General features: G+C 38.5%; 1 long non-coding RNA gene across 1 annotated transcript in view; it reads left to right on the forward strand.

Annotated features, from left to right (window-relative positions):
• LOC123459258 overlaps positions 1-21,721 on the forward strand; it is a 660,147-nt gene that overhangs the window by 481,379 nt on the left and 157,047 nt on the right. The gene's annotated exons all lie outside the window — the stretch shown is intronic.

Below are 21,721 nucleotides of genomic sequence, written 5' to 3' on the forward strand. Positions count from 1 at the left end.
GTAAAGTAATCATTAGGATTGATAACAACTATGGGGACTTTTAAAGTCAGACTGAATGCATTGTATTTTACGTCATGTATGGATATCAGTTTATGGGGGCCAGGGGTGGAATGTGGTGGTTTGATTCAGGTGTCCCCCATAAACTTAGGTGTTGTGAATGCTAGCTCCCCAGCTGATGGATATTTGGGAATTAATGCCTCCTGGAGGGAGTGTATTGTTGGGGGCGGGCTTATGGGCTTTATAACCAGTTTCCCCATGCCAGTGTTTGGCACACCCTCCTGTTGCTGTAGTCCACCTTATGTTGGCCAGAGAGTGATGTCCACCCTCTGCTCATGCCATCCTTTTCCCCTGCCATCATGAAGCTTCCCCTCGAGCCTGTAAGCCAAAATAAATCTCTTTTTCCCAGAAGCTGCTCTTGGTGGGGTGATTTCTAACAGCAATGTGAACCGGACTGCAACAGACCATGTATAAGACTTTCCATCTCCATGGGCCACACTAAAAGATCAAAACTTCTCAAGTACTGACCCCTTAGGCACTGATCCTGGTAAAATATCAGATGAAGTCATCATTTTCTTATTGGTAAAAATGCCAAAGAAGCTGAAAGAAGATACAGATGACCACATGAATTTGATCCAGACCCTAGAGGAGAAAAGGAGAAAATCCACACTGAAGAAGAAAATGTCAATAATATTTTTTTTATTTTTATTTTTTTATTTATTTGAGAGTGACAGACACAGAGAGAAGGACAGATAGAGGGAGAGAGAAAGAATGGGTGTGCCAGGGCTTCCAGCCTCTGCAAACGAACTCCAGACGTGTGCGCCCCCTTGTGCATCTGGCTAATGTGGGACCTGGGGAACCGAGCCTCGAACCGGGGTCCTTAGGCTTCACAGGCAAGTGTTTAACCACTAAGCCATCTCTCCAGCCTGAAAATGTCAATAATATGGATAAGACCATCAAAAATATGGATTAACACCATCCAGTCGCATGATATAAAGTATAAACCTTAGTAAGGAAATTGAGATTTTGAAAAAATTAGATATGAAAAACTCAATGAATCACATAAAAATATAATAGATATCATCTTCAGCCAGGCATGGTGGTGCATGCCTTTAATCCCAGCACTTGGTAGGCAGAGGTAGGAGGATTGCCAAGAGTTCAAAGCCACCCTGAGACTACATAGTTAATTCCAGATCAGCCTGGACCAGAGAGAGAACCTACCTAGGGGGGGGGGGGAATATATATATATGTATATCATCTTCAATAGACTTGGCCAATCATGAAATGAAACATCTGAGAAGGGCATAGAGAGTCTATTCAATGACATTATGGCAAAAATTCCCCAAATCTAGAGAAATAAATTGATTAAAAACATGAGACAGAGGTAGGAGGATCACTGTGAGTTTGAGGCCAGTCTGAACCTACATAGTAAAATTCCAGCTTGGGTTGGGCTAGAGCAAGACCCTACCCCTACCCAAAAATTGAAATATTACATCAGACACTAGTTTTGTCATAAATTTTGTCACCTAGGCTTAAATTACGTAGTTTTACGACTCATTAAAAAGATTTAAAATGAGATTTACACCACTTTATCTACATTAAATATAGGCAATCATTGCTCAAGATTATGTTTTACTACATGGCACTTCATTTTAACTTTAGAAAAAGAAAACTTCCTCTAGTCATTCATTTCATGAATGGATTAACTAAATGACTACATAATAGGTCATTCTAAGATGAAACACAAGTATGATATCATAACTCTGTTTTGCCAGGAAACCTCTGTGTCAGAGTTCTAACCAGAGCTGGTGGAATGTGGCATTTTAAAGAGTGTGTAATTCTTTATAATTAAAATTTCAGGTATGGAACCTATATTCACTTTGTTACAATGTTATTATAATTGGTGAAATGAGAAGAAAGGAATGCTATCCCTTTATTAACTCACCAACTAAACACTGAGCACCCACTATGCTTGAAGGATAATGTTTGCAAAAAAAAAAAAAAAATATTTTCACCTCTCTCAAAGAAATTATACATTTTATTAAGAACTTTCATATGTGGATGCTATAGTTTAAGAATCATCTTCCATTAACTTCTTTTGCCACTCCATCTTCCCCTTTTGCACAGAAACAGTTATCCTTTCCAAGTACTTGCTCTTCTGTTGTGATTTTTTGCTTCTTTGTTTGCCACCTTCCCTCATCAATGTCTAAATTTGAATGGGCTCATTATGTAGGTTTTGTGGTGGTAATAGTAGCTGTTATTCACTATGGGGTCTTGAATGTAATAGTCACCTCCTGTCTGAAGGATAGTGTCCCATACTATTTCTTCTCACAACCTGGCTCTCACTTTTCTTCTATGACCTCTCCAGCAATGTCCCTGAGCCTTGGACTGTGTGCTAGAGATGTCTTAGCACTAAGCACTCAGCAGCCACTTATTCTTAGGACTTTGGAGGGTTTCAGTTTCCTGAGTATCTACCACTTCTTGAAGAAAAGAAGTTTCTTTAGCCAAAGGTGAGAAATGTCTACATGTGAGTAATTCTGGTATATCATGAAAACAAATACTGAAGTAGAGGGTTGTTTTTTTTTTTTTTTTTTCCTTTAAGAATTTTAGTGGTGGCATAGGAGGATAGTTCAGGAAAATATGTTTATGGCAAGTGATATGTAAGTATGGTCCTCAAGTAATGCATGGGCGTTTACAGCCTAAGAACATACAGGGATGTATTTCAAGCATGGGGTATAAGTAACAGGACAGAACAGTCTCTAAACTCTAAGTGTATTGTCCAATGTAGAAAATGGCCCTTAGCAGTTACTGCTCTTTAACCTAAAAGATGCTAGATATTGAAGCTTACATCACTGATGTCTCTGACATGTTAAGGTATATCCTCCTCCTCTGAAGAAGAGCTCTAACATTGAGCATGCATACTATTTTGTTGTAGTTATTTTTGTTCTTTTGTTTGATTTTATTTGTCTTTCGGCTTGTTTGAAGGTAGGTTCTCACTATGTATGCCTGGCTCACTTAGAACTGACTTGCGACTCAAGCATACCTAGAACTCTCAGTTTTTCTTTCTTAGCCTCCAACATAATGGGATGATAGACATGCACTATCATGCTTGATATAGTATATTTTATCCCAAAGGAGATTCAGTGTCTTATTAATCTTGAATATTTAGCCATGACAATATACCTCACCTATGTATTCAACAGAACTTGTTTGAGAGTTGGATAATATATTGATAGATAGATATGATCAAGATAGTGAATGTCATGAATGTACAATGTCAGAAACAAAGAAAACACATTTATGTCATTCCACAAGAGCAGAATTAGTTGAATATCAATAAAATTATAATCTATATTAGTATCATTTTCTATAATCTGTCAAATACTCTCATTTTTCCTTGATAACTGGCCAGGATAAATACAGGTCATTTATTGTAGTCTTCACTACTAATTTTACCTATCAGATGACAGATTATAGGACACACAGTAAGTCTACCATCTCTGTGTGTCATAGAATACCTACACAGGGTTAAGGAGAGCACTATAGAATCACGGAGTTCCAGAGGGCTTACTGAAATACACAAGCAGAGAAGGCCGATACAGATGCAGAGAGCCACTGAAGGTGGTTAGATAAAATGCTGCTGAACCCATGCAGAGGTCAGCTGGAGGGACTGCTACAGAGCCATGTCCCAGGGCCAAAGCTGAGTAGAGACTCAGAGTCAATTTAAGTTTCACAGAACTGGTGCTCAATGATGTCAAAAGCCATAGAGGAAAAATACAGAAGCAGGTCCACATGGACAAATGGCAGATGGCTGGACAGCAATTTGACGATATCACATAACCAGTGGGGATAAAAACAAGCCCTGAGACAGTTGGGAGTTCCCCATATGTGAGTCTCTTCACACACACACACATACACACACACACATACACACACATGCACACATTGGGTAGGCAGATAACTATTTGGTGAAGGCTGTCACCATCATAGTCATTTATGTCCTGCTCTGTACGAGCATGTTTCATGTTTTCATCATACTGGAGTGTGCACTAAATTATGGAGCATGATTTTTAAATATGATTTTAATTCCTTGATGTACTTTTAGGGGCCAAATTTACTTTGACAAGCTTATAGGTTGGTAGTATTCTTTTTTTTTTTTTCTTACTTTTAGTAATAAGGTATTTGTTAGTTTATGTCTTGTGCATGGTGCCAGAAATATGATGGTGTTACATGTCAAGGTCCAGATTTGTTCTGACTCAGCATATGCACTCAAATGGAACCATCTAGGGCATATTATAGCCTGAAAAACAGCACTATTTTACAAATTATGGAGTAATTTAGAATAAAACACAACCTGATGTCATATTGAAAAATTCAAGCTCTTGAACACCCTGAGTGTAGGCTAAACAAGAAATATTAGAAAAATAGCTCCCAAAAGAAAGAATTGCAGATCAATAGGACAGAGCAAGAAAAAAAAATCAACACTAGATTGAATGATTACTAGAAGCCACTCAACAATGATTTTTAAACCTATGCTTGAATGGTAAGAAATGGTTAGCTATTGCAAGGGAATTTGGAAGACTGCTCTAGGTCAAGAGATGAGCAAGAGGAAATGCTCCAAAGAAGGGACAAGCTCAGATTTCAGTAAAATGTCTCACTTATTTAAGACAGAGAGAGAAAGAAGGAGAGGGGTGGAGAATGGCGTGGCAGGGTCTCTAGCCACTGTAAGTGATCTTCAGATGCATGTGCCACATTGTGCATCTGGTTTACATAGGTCCTGGGAAATTGAACCTGGGTTCCTAGGCTTCACAGACAAGCACCTTAACTGCTAAGTCATCTCTCCATCCCCAGTTAGGTTTTTTCTCTGTTCATTTTATCAGTTTAGCCGTAACTGAGAGAAGTGAAGGAGTGAATATTAGTATTATTATTATTACTATTATCATTATCAGTGCAAGGGAAAGATACTCAACATTTTAAATAAGAAGGTCAGATGTTTGAATTTATGTTGAAAACAATAAATAAACAAAATACTACATGATAAAAAGACCCTAGTAGAATAAGAGATAGCAAGAAAGAATATGGGAAGCTGTTTAGCAATTCAGGCAGGACACATCTGATTAAGCTAGAAGCATTGCACAAGGTGGGAAGATTTTGGATATATGTGAAACATTAAGAGACATGGCTTGTGGTTATTTTCATTCTGTAACTTTGAAGTGAGGAAAGGAAACAGAAATTGCTTTGGGGAAAATTTTCTGTAAAGATGGAATATAAGGAAGGAACACCAAAGAATCTGTTTAAAAGTAATTACAACAATAAAATAGTAACAGTAGAAAAGTATTTCTCTGTGCCAGATCCAGTTGTGGGAATGGTATCTGTATTAACTCAGTTCATCATCACACCATCCCCAAGACATCATCATCATTATTATTATTCCCATTGAACACATAAAGAAACTGAAACCAATAGATGTGATCTGTCTCAGCTTTGCTATAATCATTTGTGTATAACTAACTTCAGTACCTCTAGTCTCTACTCTTTGAAATCTCATTAACACATACCCTAAGCACTTTACTAAACCTTGTCAGAGTAGAATGCCCATATTCCTGCTGCTTTGCAGAGCTGAACTGTCCTATGGTAACACATGTTGTGCCTGTTTGCTTTGGTTTATATAACTTGCTAGATTGTAAATACCATAACTCGTGGGTTGGATCAGTTTTGTTCACTTTCCTGTCTGAACTGTTTGAAAAATTCCAAGGAGCATAGTAAATTCTCAGTAGATTAATGGTGATGAAATAATGAGCAAAGTAATACAGGATTGAAATATAGCAGAGTCCACCTTCAATCCATCGTGGCCAAACTCTAGAGTCCACATGCCCAATTATTCGCCAGCGTTGTCTGTGGTTACAGCCGCAAATGGGATCACTAATTTGGAGATGATAATAAATTTGTCAATAGGAGAAGGTCTCTGAACACAGAAAAAAATTAAAAAAAAAATAAAAATGGTTGGATATTTCACTTAGTGGATAAAGAGCTTGATTTACAAGTATCAGGACCAGCTTTCTAATCCTCAGTGTGCATGCCACATGGGTTTTGTAGTCTATTATCTCAGTGCTAAGAGGGTGGAGATAGGCTCCTTAGGGCAATACGGCCAGCTAAAGAGAGACCTGGCTTCTGTAAAGAAGGCCATGAATGGTCAAGAAAGACACCTGACCTCTGTCTTTCACACATGCATGTAGGCAGATGCACAGGCACCTACACACAAGTGTGTCACATATGTGGAAAATAATATATGTGTATGCCTCACACATGCACAAACACAAAAATAATCAAAAATCAAGTATGGAGTGAATTCAACATGTTGCTGGCAGCCCTTATCCATGCTACATGATGCTACCTCAGTGCAATGTTGGGTCTGAGCACATGACATGTGTGGTTTGCGTTATGTATGCCATCAGACCACACGGTGCCAGCCACTGTTGCCTGAAACACAGTGGCTCAGATTTCAAAGAACTGTATCGTATGAGCGCTGGGTAGTGCTGGGGGGACCAGGCCCGCTGGTGGGTATTGATGATCAGGAACAAAACCACTGAGCTGAGAGTCTTGTCAAAGCAGGGACTCACTTTATTGTTACCGGCAGGTGTTTATATAATGTTGAGAACGAAGTTGGGGATTTTAGGATGGGAGATGTAAGGGCCAATAGCATACTGCGACCTCTGAGATGATTGGTTCTAACTCTAACTTCCTATGTGGAAGTAGAGGCCAAAGGCCATTTGGCCCCCTGCTGAGTCCTAGCTGGCCCAAGGCAGTTCCCCAAACTTTAGCTAGGCTGAGGAAGTTCCACTAGGCCTCACGTCCGGGCCTCTCAAAGCCCAACGTATGAGCTGCAGTGTTTTCAGTGTAGCTGCAAAGCCTTCAACTTTTATAGAAATATAGTGGCTTAATTATGTCAAACAAAGACTTCCAATATTGTCCTACCACCATTTCCTAGCATGCAAGTGTCAGATTGTATACCTTCAATTGTGGTGTGTTGGAATACTCAATTTAAGATTTGCTATTTGAGGGCTGGAAAGTTGGCCCAGTCAGTCAAGTATTTGTTGTACAAGTACAAGGACCTCAACGCAGATCACTACCACATTTGTAAAAGCCAGGCCTGGCAGCACATGCTTGTACATGGAGAGTTGACACAAGAAATCTGGGTAGCCAGTCTAGCACAATTAGTGTGCTCCAGTTCAGAGAGAGACCCTGTCTCAACCAATAAAGTGGACAGAGATTAAAGAAGACATATGATGTTGAACTCTGGCCTCCACATGCACACATGTATACCTGTACACATACGTGCCCACACACATAAGAGCATGCATACACACAAGCATGCACACCACACACACATGAAAAAAGTAACAGACTGTATTTCACATATGTTTCTTGGGTTTCATAAATATCATTATATGAGTATTTTGGGTGAGCTAAGGATAGAATGTTCAAAATTTCTAAAATGTACATGATCTTACTGTCCAATTTTTGTACACAGTTATGCAAAATGGTGTTGTCAACACGGATTATTATAAAATCAAAATATTTAGTTACTGTGAAAGATATCAAATATGCAACATGACTACAAGGTTTCAAATATTTTCACTACATTATATTGTATGTTTAAATAGATACAGGTATACCCATCTCATTTGTATACAAATGTCATTTTCCTTTTAATACATGATAAACTTAGATATATACCAAAGCCATGTTTTAAAATTAATTTCTATTTCTTTCATTCGTATTATGTGTATGTGTGAATGTGTATGACATGGTAATGCGCTAGCCTTGGTGCACCTGAGGACCACCATGGCACCTTGTGTGAGTGAGATTGGGTCTCCTTTGTTGGTTTTGCTGCTGCATATGGCTAGTTTAGGTAGCCCATGAGCCTCAGTATTCCCCTGACTCTGCCTCCAATTGCAGTAGGCCTGTCAGGATTACAAACAGGTGCACTACTTTCTGACTTTATGTCTAGACTACGAGTTCAGCATGGGCCCACAGTGTTGCAAGCAAGCATGTGTAATTGCTGAGTCACCTCCCTGCCCTCTTTTTGTTTCTAAAGACAAGGTCTTATGTATTCAGGGCTGGCCTCAAATTTAGTACAAACCTATGGATGATCTTGATTTACTGATCTTACTGACTCTACTCTCAAGTGCTGGGATTACAAAACAGCATCTGTAGGCCAACTGAAAATATTTTCTTTAATCTATTTATTTATTTACAAGCAGAGAGAAATAGGGAGAACAGAGACAGGCAGAGAGAATGAGCACACCAGGGCTTTAAGCCACTGAAGATGAACTCCAGTTGCAAGTGCCTGTTTGTATACTTGGCTTTATATGGGCACTGGAGAATTGAACCCAGGTTGTTAGCATTGTAAGCAAGCTTCTTTATCACTGAGCTTGTTCTCCGGCCCTTGAAAATATTTTCTAATGATTTATTTATTTACTTATTTATTTATTTATTTTTGGTTTTTCGAGGTAGGGTCTCACTCAAGCCCAGGCTGACCTGGAATTCAATATGGAGACTTAGGGTGGCCTCAAACTCACAGCAATCCTCCTACCTCTGCCTCCTGAGTGCTGGGATTAAAGGCGTGCACTACCATGCCCAGATTTAATGATGTATTTTAAAGAAAAGTTTGATCTGTATATATATATATATATATATATATATATATATATATATATATATATATACACATGTATATATATTATAACGGGTTATATGTTATCGTCCCTTTTCCTCAACTCTTCTTACTTTGAGTGCTCTCCTCAGTGGGTGTGGACAGAGCCTTAGGGTATTCCTACGTGCTCTGTGGCTTTTACAGTCTTTCCTCCCCAACTTCTGCAATGTCCCCTGAGCCACGCCACATGGACATCAGTTCTTCTGCAAAGGTCACCTTTAAACCAAGCCTGAGTTACTCCTTCCATGTTGCTCTTACACTTTCCTGTTGTTGCCAGACTGCCATATAAGACTCTAATTTCCCCATTGTTTGTCTCTGTGGACTCCCTATGATGGACACCTAGTGGGTGTTAAAACGTCTTAAGATGAACTTGATAATCTTACCACATCCCCAAAGCTATAAAAATAGACTGGGTTCTGGTCTGTTAAGGAGTCAATACTAACCCTTTTACACTGAGAAGGCTTGTGAGTCATTGCTACAAATGTTTCAGTTTGAATTATGTTATAATAAAGACAGGCCTCTGCTCTCCTCATCCAGTCCCATATCACTTAAAGAGCTAACTGAGAAAGCGAAGTTCAAATTCTAAAATTCCCTGAACCATTGCAAGCAAATATTTCAGACTAAAATCCCTTTGCAAATGTCTTGAGCCACTGTAATTGAAGCCAATTGAATTTGAATTTGAACATGTCTACATACTGATAATACAGCCAGAGCTGTGTTTACCACATATACAAATGTAAGCAGTATGGATTACTCACTAATGCAAAGAAAGTCTTTATAGTGTGATTTATATTTTGAAGATTGGAGGAAATAAGACCCTGAAAGAAGATGTAATTGCATTTTTGTATTGATATTTTAGGGACATTTGTAGTAGCAATATACTAGCATGGATATTCTACCAATGAACTAATCTGAAGTTTAAATCAAAATAACTTGCACTAGCCTATTCTAGTTTCTGGTGGTTCTTTTTATTTTATTTTTTATGTGTGTGTGTGAGGATTGGAACAACAGTGATACAATCTCTTTTATGTAAGTAGTTTAATTTTTCATGAATAACATTAAAGCCACACACACACACACACACACACACACACACACACACACACACACATATATATGAACACAGTCTTTGAGAGCATAGCACGTAATTGCATCATCTTGAACAAGAAAAGAGGAAAGTAATGAGGATTGAGGAAGGGCATAGATTTTACACTGTTGCTCCTACTTTTCTTTTCAGTCACATCAGTGAAGCTGAGCTTTCTGGTTAGAAAAATCAATAGGATTCACAGTAAACATTGGAGGAGGGCATTCTGATGTGACTAAGGAACTCTGAAGGCAATTGTTACTCATTGTTGAAGCAACTCTTTTCTATTGCTAGGAACAGGGATGAGTGAATGAGAAAAAGGAATGAGTAATGCAAAGACACTGATTGAATAGCAATAGAAAAAGTTTTTTTTTTCTCTCCTCTTTTTTTTTCTATTATTTTATCCCATCGTACATTCATCCATTTGTTCATTCATTTGTAGGTTTAATACCTGTATACTATTAATTAGCGTTTTGCTAAAAATGTGTGCAAAGAGCTCTTGCCATGTGGAGGGCAGGAGGAGATAGGGAGTCCTGTGAGAATAAGCTGGGTGGGGATGACAAAATAACATATAACAAGATGTTTTAAGCAGAAAGGGCTTATTCAGTTCTAGGTCAGTCTATCATGACTATAGGGGATTTAGGCAGCTGGTCACATTTAGTTCACAGCGAGGAAGCAGAGAGGGATACACGGTGCTGCCCAGCCACTTCTCCCCGTTGTATGTAGTGTATTAGGCCAGTGCGTGGAATGTGTCATCCTCAGGTAAGGTGGATCTTGCCACATTAGTTAATCTAACCAAAACAATCCCTCATGGACCAGCAAAGAGGAGAACCTAATCCACATAACCCTTCATAGTATTTCTGCATCCTGTCAAGTGAGTTGGCAGTCAATATAAACCATCACATAGGACAAATGGTGAAAGAGGAGAGTGATATGACTGGAAGTTAGGAGCATCCTTGTGGGTCATTCATGATGGATCTTAATGAATTAGTGATGAATAGTTACTGACTCTGACCATATACGAGGAATGATTTATGTTTACAGCCTTAATCAAGTTTTCATTTAAACTTATATGATGCAATTGTAATATTCTCATTTTCAGTACAGGGTCCCTGAAACTTCAGCTGTAATAATTTACAGGTAAGTACAGAGCTGACATTCAAGTTAGGTTTGTCTCACTCCTCAGTCAGAGGCCCAGAGAGTTTGTCCTGCTCAGCCGGCCCAGGAGCTTAAACCTTCCCTTCCTTTCTTTGGCTGCACACACTAGACATTTCTTTGTGTGTGTTCCTTCTGGGGAGGTAACTGGATGTAGTTAACAAATCTTCATCTGGGCAGAATCAAAGCGCCAAAGAGAAAAAGAGAAGCCAGCTAAGCCTTAGGAGCTTAGGAAGTGAAGAGGAAAGGAGTCTGCAGTTCAGGTCTGTGCATTTCACCTCACAATTTCATTAAGTTTCAACTCTGTGTATAAAGAAGTTAATTATATGGTACTTTAATCCTGTACAAAAGGTCAACTGCTTCCTGTATTGTATAAGGTGTTAAGGCAATTCTTGAAGTAGAAATGCATTTGAACGGTGGATCAAGGTAAATAGCAGTGTTTCATGAAGCCCTCTTGATAATAAGATTCAATTATTTCCAATGAGAGCATTCAAGTCTTGTGAGTGGACTGCCTTGTCTACTGTAAGCAACACTAATCCTGCTGAGGATAAACCTTTGAAATGTGTAGGCTTATTTTTCACAACATATCTTTTCTATGTTTGTGATTACAAAAATACATGCTCATTCCTGAAAAAAAAAAAAAAAACACGCCCAGCAAGCATAGAAGGCTAAGAAGAAATAAACAATAACTCAGGAGTGCTGGAAAGTGTCCTATGCTGCAGTGTCACATTATACTTATGCCTATTTTTTATAGATTGGAGTCATTGTTCACATATTTTTTTCATGTGTGCATATGATGTGCATATGCACCTTTGTATATTTATTGGTGCATGCAAAAATATGTTTGCACACAAGTGTGTAAAAGCTAGAGGTCAACATTGTATTTCTTTCTCAGCTATTCTCCCTATTTTCGAGGTAGTCTCTCACTGAACCCAAGCTCACGAAATTGCTAGTCTGGCTATCCAATAGGCTCAGGAAATCCCATATGTTACCTCCACAACATTGGGATTATAAGGAAATTCCACAATGCCTGGCATTGTTAAGGTTCCTGGGGAATCAGAATTCAGGCCTTTATGCTTAAGCTTGACAAATATGTTACCAGCTGAGCATGCTCCTCAGCCACCACACATCTCTTTGTATATTTTTAAAGATCATATTTTAGCTATTCTCATGGTGTTAAAGTATACACGAGTGTAACGTCAGTTTTCACATGATCGTTGTGAGGGTCTTGTCATTTAATCGCCATGTTAACTGGCATTTTGGAAACACTGCAGTCTGCGTGTGCTAGCCGAACCTATTTCTGTGTATGGCTGAGACGTCTGTGAAGCGGAAATGGTTTCTGTGCAGCTAATTTGGACAGACAGAGGACTGGCTCCAAAGAATTTTAGAGTGTTTTAATTTCTTTTTCCTCTTCAAGGTGGTTGTGCTCTCTGTGCTTCATACACATCAGACTCAGGTTTAAAATTTACCTGTTGTGATCCATTTGCTTTTAGTGAAAAGGGTGGTCTACATAGGATTCAATTAGCAGTGCAGAAAAAGAAACTATCTTCCTGATTTCTTATCACTGACTTCTGCAGTCCTGTCTGACTCAGGTATATGACCCTGCCAAATACCCACCCACATTGTACATCCGACGCCTTTGCCCACATGTCCTCTGGCATGTCTACATCGAAGTCCATTTCATTGTCACTTTGCTCTGTAATTGTTTTTCCTTCTCTCTGAGGCTATCTTGCTATCAGTAGAAGTTTGAGAGAGCAGAGATTCAAGCTCATTGTAATTTTCTTTGTTTTTGAGATATTTTATTTATTTATGGAGGAATTTATTATTTATTTGAAAACAGAAATATACAGGGAGAGAAAGAGTCACAAAGAGAGAGAAACAGGGAATGTGTGCCAGAGCCTACAGCCACTGCAACCAAACTCCGGATGCATGTACCACTTTGTGCATCTGGCTGTATTTGAGTATGGAAGAATTGAATCCATGTTGTTTGTCTTTGTAGGCAAGTGCCTTAACCACTGAGCAATCTCTCCAGCCTCCCTGTTGTTTTCTTAATGATGTTATTTTAATCCCTAATGTCTAAAACCCCCTCTGACCTGTTGGGTTCATAGGAAAGAAAGCTAGAGAGCAGTTTTTATTGTTTCTATACTGGCTGTTTAAATTGTCATCATTTTTGTTTGTTTTACTTTTTCAAGGTAGGGTCTCATTCTATTCAGGCTGACCTAGAACTCTCTGTGTAGTCCCTGGCTGGACTCAAACTCATGGTAATCCTTTTATCTCTCCCTGTCTAATGCTGGGATTAAAGGTGTGCATTACTATTACTGGCTTCAGATTGTAATCGTTTAAAGAAATCGTTCAGAGACACTCTATAGTAATGGTCAGATTTAAATTCTTTGTGATTCGAGAGACCACAATAACTTTTCACATCAATGTTGGTTTTTGCTAAATGCTCACCACCTAAGATATCTCTCATAATTCATATGCTGAAGCATTAATACTCTGAATGTATGCTTAGTTGAAGACTTTACAGATTGGATTTTTTGAGTGTTTTACTATTTTTTGTTTTGTTTTGTTTTGTTTTTGTTTTTTTGAGGTAAGATCTTGCTCTAGCCAGGATAAACTGGAATTAGACTCAGGCTGATCTTTAACTCACAGAGATCTTCCAACTCCAGAGTACAGAGATTAAAGGTTACTTATTTATTTCAATTTAATTTAATTAATTTTTTTGAGGGCTCAGTCTAAAGCAGATCAGGCTAGCCTGAAACTATGAAGTTTAAAGTGACCTTGACCTTCTGATTCTCCCACACCTACATCCTGAGTGCTGTGATTTCAGGTGAGAGGTATAAGACAAGTTAGTTTCATGAGGTTCTAGAGCTCCATATATGCTAGGCAAGCATTCTACCAACTGAGACACACCCTGATCCTGAAAGTGAGAACTTTCAATGGAGGTTACAAATTTAAATTAGGGGCTGGAGAGATGGCTTTGTGGTTAAGGTGTTTGCCTGCAAAACCAAAGGACCAAGGTTCAATTTCCCAGTACCCATGTAATCCAGATGCACAAGGGGACTCATGCATCTAGAGTTTATTTGCAGTGACTAAAGGTCCTGGTGTGGTCATTCTCTCTCTGTCTGTCTCTCTTCTCTCTATCACTCTGCTTACAAATAAATGAATAAAATAAAAATAAATAAATAAATTAGTTTGTAAGTCTCCTGAAAATATTTGACTTGGATAATTCTTGTTTCCTCAATTATGAAACTAATGCTAGTCTGGAGTCCATACACTACTATAATTTTGGAAGTATAGCAGTGTATTGAAATTGATGAAACAGAAAGAGTCAGAATATTGCAAGGTCATTCTTTTTATTTATTTGTTTATCTTACTGCAAATGAACTCCAAATGCCTGTGCCACTTTGTGGATCTGACTTATGTGGGTCCTGGAGAATCAAACCTGGGCCCTTAGGCTTCATAGGCAAGTGCCCTAACTGCTAAGCCATGTCTCCAGCCCTGCAAGTGCATTCTGGCACATTTATTTCATTTTCAATTGAGGCAACTCTTGTTAAAGATATTTGTCAACAAAACCCCTATTAAGATTTTATCAGTGGGAATTAGGGAGAACTAATGAAATATGCTTGTAAGCCTTTGTGAAGATGATGAGTAACTCCTACTTTAAATGCTTCATTCACTAATGTCAGGCAATTTCAGACATTAAAAAAATTATTCTTCCTAAAGGAAAATGTGAGGCTTTGAAAGGAATTAAAACCTCCTCAAACCACAAAATGGATACAAAACTTTTTATTTTCATTACTCTTATTAAAAAAAAAGGAACTATAATTCAATGTGTACTGATTTTTTTTTTTAAATTTTACCAGGCATTGTCAGTAAAAGTGAAGTAAATATGACCTTAAGCCAAGAAGTAAAAGCATTACCCTTTCATTATCTTATGTTAAGTGCTGGACGAAAATACGTAGGTAGGAAGAATGTTGTAGAAGATGGACTGCTTGTCTTCATCAAGATGGTGGAAATGGCAAGTGAGGGCAGGATGGCACAGTGCTATAAAACTCCTAACGGGATCATGGTGTGAACTGTGTTTTGAAGAATCGATGGGACTTGTCTGGGATTACACAAGGCAAGACACACCCATGGGAGGATGCTTCAGCATGAACCCTTCTGAGGACCAGAAGCAATTTGTTATTTCTGGACTCTTTAATGGGAGTGTTTGGGAGCATAAAGCAATGAACCTGGAAAAAGGACAAATTGGAATCAGATCTTTAGAATTTTGAAATACGAGGCCATGACATCGTGGCCCTTATGGTATTATCATGGAGAAGTGCTGGCTGAGGGAGTTATACAAAACCATGCTGTAGTTTAAAACCAGTGTTGGCCAGTTTAGATTGCTTTTCCCTGCTAGCAAATAGACTGTGGATATGAAAGGATTGGTATTTTTCAATTATTTTCAATGCTCATGACATGTGTCCATTTTCAGTCATGTGTACCTGGTCTACATTATCCTATCTGTGACTTCCAAGCTGACAGAGCAGCAATGTAGGCATGACTAGCTTGCTGACAGAGGAGGACAAAGAGAAATTGAAAAGTATAAGCTTCTGCTTAAATACTCTCCTAGAAGTAAAGAATGCTTTACCTACAGCTTATTGGCCAAAACCATGACATAGCCACTCTCAAACACATGACAGCCGTACATAACCCTCTCTTAGAGACCATAAACTAGGGAATTTACTGGATATTTTTCAGTCAATTTGTTCCATACCAGAATATAATTGTGGCTTATATTTGTTAGAGGGGAGCTTTCCCCTCCTTTCCCATTGGTGTGGAACAAGGATACTCAAGAGAACGGGCTGTCTAAAGAAGGCAAATTCTTTACTTTTCCAAAAGATGTCTCATCTCCAAAGCAGGTTAACCATGCAGCGGGTGACGTAGCAAACACAGTGGGTGGGCAGTCTGCCTAGTCTTTTATTCCATATGCAAAAAGGTGGTCAGGTGGGGGGGCTGACCCCTTCCTCACAGGCGAAGGCTTGAGTTTGCAATCTATGTTGTAATTGGCAAAGGAGGAATAGGGAGGGAAGACAAAACAAAGGATGGCTGACATAGGCAGGCACAAATGAGGATTTTCCTTCTGCAAACATTGAGTCATTTTATAAATTTCTTATCATAGGAATGTCAAGCACTAAAAGGGAGTCATACAGGTTTGATATGAAATGACCCATTTTTTCTCTCATATTTCAAATATAGGAAAACCTAGATAACAATTAGGAGATGAGCTGACTTATTGTAAGGAAAGTTCTGAATTAAGCAATATATTATAAACTATAAGGCAATATATTCAATTATTTCCAGAAGTACAAAGCAAACAAAAATCTCCTACTTGATGGGAAATAATGATTTGTAATATTGCTACTAATGATAGTCTTATCTTCTCATTCATGAGGATATTACCACCAGTACTTCAGGTTTCTAGTTAAATTTAGCCAACAGAATTGTCTGGTAAAGCATGAGCCACTGGTGTTTTCTCTTTTACAGAGGTGTAAGGAGATGCTCAGTTATGCCCACTAAAAATGACCTACGTTGTAATTACTGACGAACTTGAACTCAAATATTAGAATATCTGCTTCTAAAACTAATGCTGTGTTGGAGAGATGGATCAGTGGTTAAGGCACTTGCCTGCAAAGCCCAATTAACTGGGTTCAATTCCCCAATACCCATCTAAAGCCAGATGCACAAAATAGCACATGCATCTGTAGCAATTGGAGGCTCTGGCACACCCATACTCTGTCTGAGTCCTTTCTATCTCATTCTCTCTCTCTGCTTACAAATAAATAAAAAGTATTAACAAATAATGCTTTAGGTCAGTGTTCCAAAATTATTCTAATGTGAAGAACTTAATCATTGCTCTGATATCATTATAAACATAGAAACTTGTTAAATAGCTTGTCTTTAAATAATTTAAAAATTCATATCAACTTCGCCATTCAGCTTATCACAAACCCTGAGTCAGTGTGTTGTAATAACATACTCACTACTATGAAAATAGGAGCCATAGAATTTGCATTATGCACATGTTTTAAAGTAAGCAAAGAAATTATTTTCATCAACCAGTAAAAATTTCTAAAGTCCATTCATTATAAAAAATTTTCATGCAAATCAAAATATAATATTGAACTTTTCTCTATGTAGCTAGAGTCTACTAAAAATCACTAACTACCTCTCGTCTTTAGTCAGTCTTTTGTTAGACCTTTGACTCATGTGCATTGTCAGAGAAATAATGTATTCAGCTGAATCCAAACATTCCCAGAACACACTCTACTTAATAAAAGCAACCTGTGAAGGTTTAAGTTGCTTTAAAAAGATTTTCTTTAAAAAAGCAAAAGGGGAAAATCAGTCACAGCATTTCTTAAAAAGAAACCTTGCTTGTTTTTCTGACATCTGTGTAGAAGTGCAGAATAGTGAAATCCAGTGTGGCATAACAGAGCAACATGGGCAGGAGACTGGAAATAGGTGCTCTGATTTAGAATTAAATTCCCAGTTACTGCTTGCCCACACCAATACTCTGGTTGCAGCAATACTGGTATAAAATTAGCATCAAAGAGATTGTTCTATATCTCTGTTGCAGTTTGAATATTGATAGTTTAATAAAACAGAATATATCCACTCATTTAATATATATTTACGGCTAGCATGTGTGAAGTTGCTAATCAGCATGAGGCCATATGTAGATGCCCTGACTAAGGGGATAGTGAATGAAGCATGGTTGGACATGACTTGTTCTCAGAGACCTCACAGTCCCTGGCAAAGAATCAAGACTAGTGAATCCACATCCTTATCACAGTGACAGAGCAACTGCAACATAAAGGAGAGGGCAGAGGGATCCACCTTATTGATCTCATAGATATTATCACTCTGGTATCATTTTTATGTTTAATCAGTTTCCCTTTATGTTAGACACACCTTCCCTTTCACTACTGCTCTGTGTTTGGTACAGTGGCTTGTGTTACTACTGGTCATATTTAGAAATCAGGGAGCTAAAATTGTAGTCTGAGTTGCACAAAACCATAGGCATGGGAGATGAGGGAGGCTGTCACCTTACCCAGAAGTCAATTCTTATACACATCCAAGCTTTGTAGCCATGCGTATTGGAAACATAAGATTTATTTATTTTTTCTCTGCATTGATTCTATGGTACAGTTCCTATTGAATTCAATATGTTTCTCTAACAACTGATGAGCTCAGCTACCCACCCCCCATTTTTTCCCCTTATAACATTTGATCAGCTTGTCAAGGATTTGCTTCACTTCAACTCTGATGATTGGAAGAGGAGAACACTGAAGAGTGTTAGGAAAGCCAGAGGAAGCACTCTGCTTTCTTATTTAATCCACTAAACAGAGTGTCCAGAATAGAAACAACTGATTTCTTTTTGGCATTTTCACTCCTGGATTAATTTTGCCAAGATGGATACACGGCCATCTCACTTCTGGGCCACTTAACCAAAGTCCCTTCAAGTGCAAAAGAAAATGATTCCTTGAAGAACCAGAGGGAGAAAAGGTGTAAAAATCATTTTGGTGTTAAAAGATACCTCTCCCAAGAGACTCCTTCAAGCTAAGTAGCTGAAGTACTCGGATCATGAAGCAACATCTGTAGGAGCTGTGGTCAGATGAAAATGTAATAAAATATAAAGACCAGTACAAATGTAGACCTACAAAGTACATGCAATGGCTGTGTTGTGGTTACCTCCAAGCTGCTGGGTTGCTGGGACGAGACCAAAAGCAGCTGATAGGAGGAGTCTATTTTGGCATGCTGTCTTGAGAGGAAGGCTCATGATGACAAGGACAGGATGAAAGAGCATATGCTAGACATCACATCTGTCCATATTAGTTGGCAGATAGCAGCAAGAAAGTATGCTGAGTTCTGGCAAAATGACATGGGGTTATAAAACCCAAACCCTTCTGCTTAGCAGGCTCTGCATCTCAAATTACTACCATCCAGAAACATGACATTCAAAGCACATGAATTTAAGAGGGATATCCGATTCAAACTACCACAGGCTCACAGAATCTTCCAAGGTCCTTGGATTTACTTACTCATAAAGACGTGGGCAGCCTTCACATTTCTTTCTTAGTATTGCTAGGATTCTATGTCAAGACTTACAAGGATGAGATAAGAAGAGTTAACTGTTAGCTCCTCAGCTCCAGTTGACACTAGAAGAAAACCTTCTCTGATTATGTTCCCTGCCATGTGAGTCCCCAAGAACCACATCACAGAGTCTTTGTAGTAATCCTGACCCAGAGTTAATCAAGAAGTTTCTACAGGTTGGCTCAGAGCTAGCTGCCATTGAATTGGGGCAGAGGCTTCACTTAACAATTTTCTAAGCAACTTGGATCTTGTGATTTTTAATTTTGTCCATTTGATTAGATTAAGAGATAGTGAAGGCATTAATGAGATGTGTCTCTGAGGGTGGTCCCAAAGAGCTTTCACTGAGACATCAACCCCTGGGCTGAGATCCAGGCCTGAATGAAATGAGGAAAGGAAGAAAGGAAGCAAAGACAGTTGGCATTCCTTTCCTCTGCTTCCAGATCTGCAGAACAGTGAGCAAGCTCCTGCTGCTGGTCCTTCTGGCTTCTTCCCTGCCATGATAGAGTGTATGCACTGAATTATGAGACAAAATGGACCGTTCTTCCCTACAATTGCTTCTGGTCAGGCATTCGGTCTCAGCAGTGAGAAAATAGACTAATACAACTCTTTCCCACACCAAACCAAAAAAAAAGTAATTATAATAATAAAAATAACACCAAGTGCAGATACAACTAATCTTATCTGTATTTTACTACTCACTATATGCTTGGCAAGCTATTAACATACTTCATAGAAATATGCATGATCAAACCCCAAATGTTGTCTAATATGTTTCTCCTTTGTTTTTGGTGTCAAATAATCTAACTAAAAAAGAAAGAAAGAAAGAAAGAAAGAAAGAAAGAAAGAAAGAAAGAAAGAAAGAAAGAAAGAAAATAGCAAATAGTATTTCCAAAGTCAAAGAGATAAAATGCCAGATTTTTAATACTATTTTGCAATTCCTAACCACTTCAGTACACAAAATGCCTGCCTGGCCCAGACTATAACTGCCATGTGACTTAAGGCTCACTCATTCACTCCATGGATAATAAATCAGAAGCCTAGAAATAATAAGGGCCTAGTGAAAAGAGCATTGAGTACCCCCTCAACCACCTGGGTCCCCAGTCACAGATCTAAAGCTTATTCTCTTGTGGCCAAATGCTGCTTAATGGCTCACACCAAGTTGCTTACTTATGAAGCAGGCATGTTAGGATCCACGGTATCTGATGGCAGCTTCATCCAACCCAGTTTCAGTTCCCTTTTTGTCCTCTTAAATCCTTGTCTTACATATGCATTCAGTGTCCATGGGTTATTTCACTACAAAAGCTTCTGCTTCAGAATCTTAGTGTTTTCCTTTGCAGAGAGAAAAAAAAACCTGACATGAAGGTGATACTTATGTCTGCATCTGTTTTACAAAGGTCTAAACCTGTCTTTATGTTTTTCACCAGTGGAGAGAGTGGTAATATCTGTGATATTGTGAATACATAAGTGCTCCAGACAACATCTAATTTATTGAATGCATTTTCCTAGTTAGTTCTCATAGCTATTGCACAAGAAGGTAGCACCCCCGATTTCAAGAAAAGTCTTAGAATTTACAAGTCATGAGTAACAACTAAATTTGGAGTCAGAAACCTGTAGGCTTAATTTTTATAATCTGCTTTGTTCCCATAACCCTCCTTAACTTGGACTCCGTTATTATCACAGATAAAATATATGCGCAGGTATCCCAGAAGGACCACGTGGACCACAATTGGTCTTTGCTTGATAATAAAAGATAGCTTTTGGGCTGGAGAAATGGCTTAGCCATTCAGCGCTTGCCTGTGAAGCTGAAGGACCCCAGTTCCAGGCTCGATTCCCCAGGACCCACGTTATCCAGATGCACAAGGGGGCTCACACGTCTGGAGTTCATTTGCAATGGCTGGAAGTCGTGACACACCCAATCTCTCTCTAGGTGTCTCTCTCTCCCTCTCTCTCTGTCACTCTCAAATAAATAAATAAAAATGAACAAAAAATATTTTAAGAAATAGCTTTTGTGCTTTCCAGAATTAAAGCACCTCAGGTGTATTCAAAAGGGTTACTGTTTGCCCTCCCCTTAAAAAGAGATAAGAAAGGCAAAATAAAAACAAGCTGGATGAAGTAAGATTACCCCATACTTCCTCTACAGTAAGATTCATATTATTTTTGTTACATGGTGTTTATTTATTCATTTTTTAATTTTTTTTTAAAATTTTTATTAAAATTTTCCATGATTATAAAATATATCCCATTTTTATGAGGCAAAGAGATAAAAAGTCAGAGAGAGAGAAATAGAATGGGTGTGCCAGGCCTTCCAGCTACTGCAAATGAACTCCAGATGCATGTGCCACTTTGTACATCTGGCTTACATGGGTACTAGGGAATCGAATCTGGGTCCTTAGGCCTTGTGGGCAAGTGCCTTAATTGCTATGCCATCTCTCCAGCTAATGTTTTGTTTTGTACCCCCCCCCCCAGTGGATGTTAACATTTAACTTGTTGTTGTGACTTTCTCATTGCTGGGATAAAGCACCTGATCAAAAATAGTTGATGGGAGAAAAGTTTTTTTTTTTTTTTTAGTTTGGTTTAAAATCTCTTGGGAAAGATTCATGATGTCAGGGGAAACAATAGCATGAGCAGAT

The sequence above is a fragment of the Jaculus jaculus genome, chromosome 3, assembly GCF_020740685.1.
Source record: "Jaculus jaculus isolate mJacJac1 chromosome 3, mJacJac1.mat.Y.cur, whole genome shotgun sequence".
NCBI lineage: Eukaryota > Metazoa > Chordata > Mammalia > Rodentia > Dipodidae > Jaculus > Jaculus jaculus.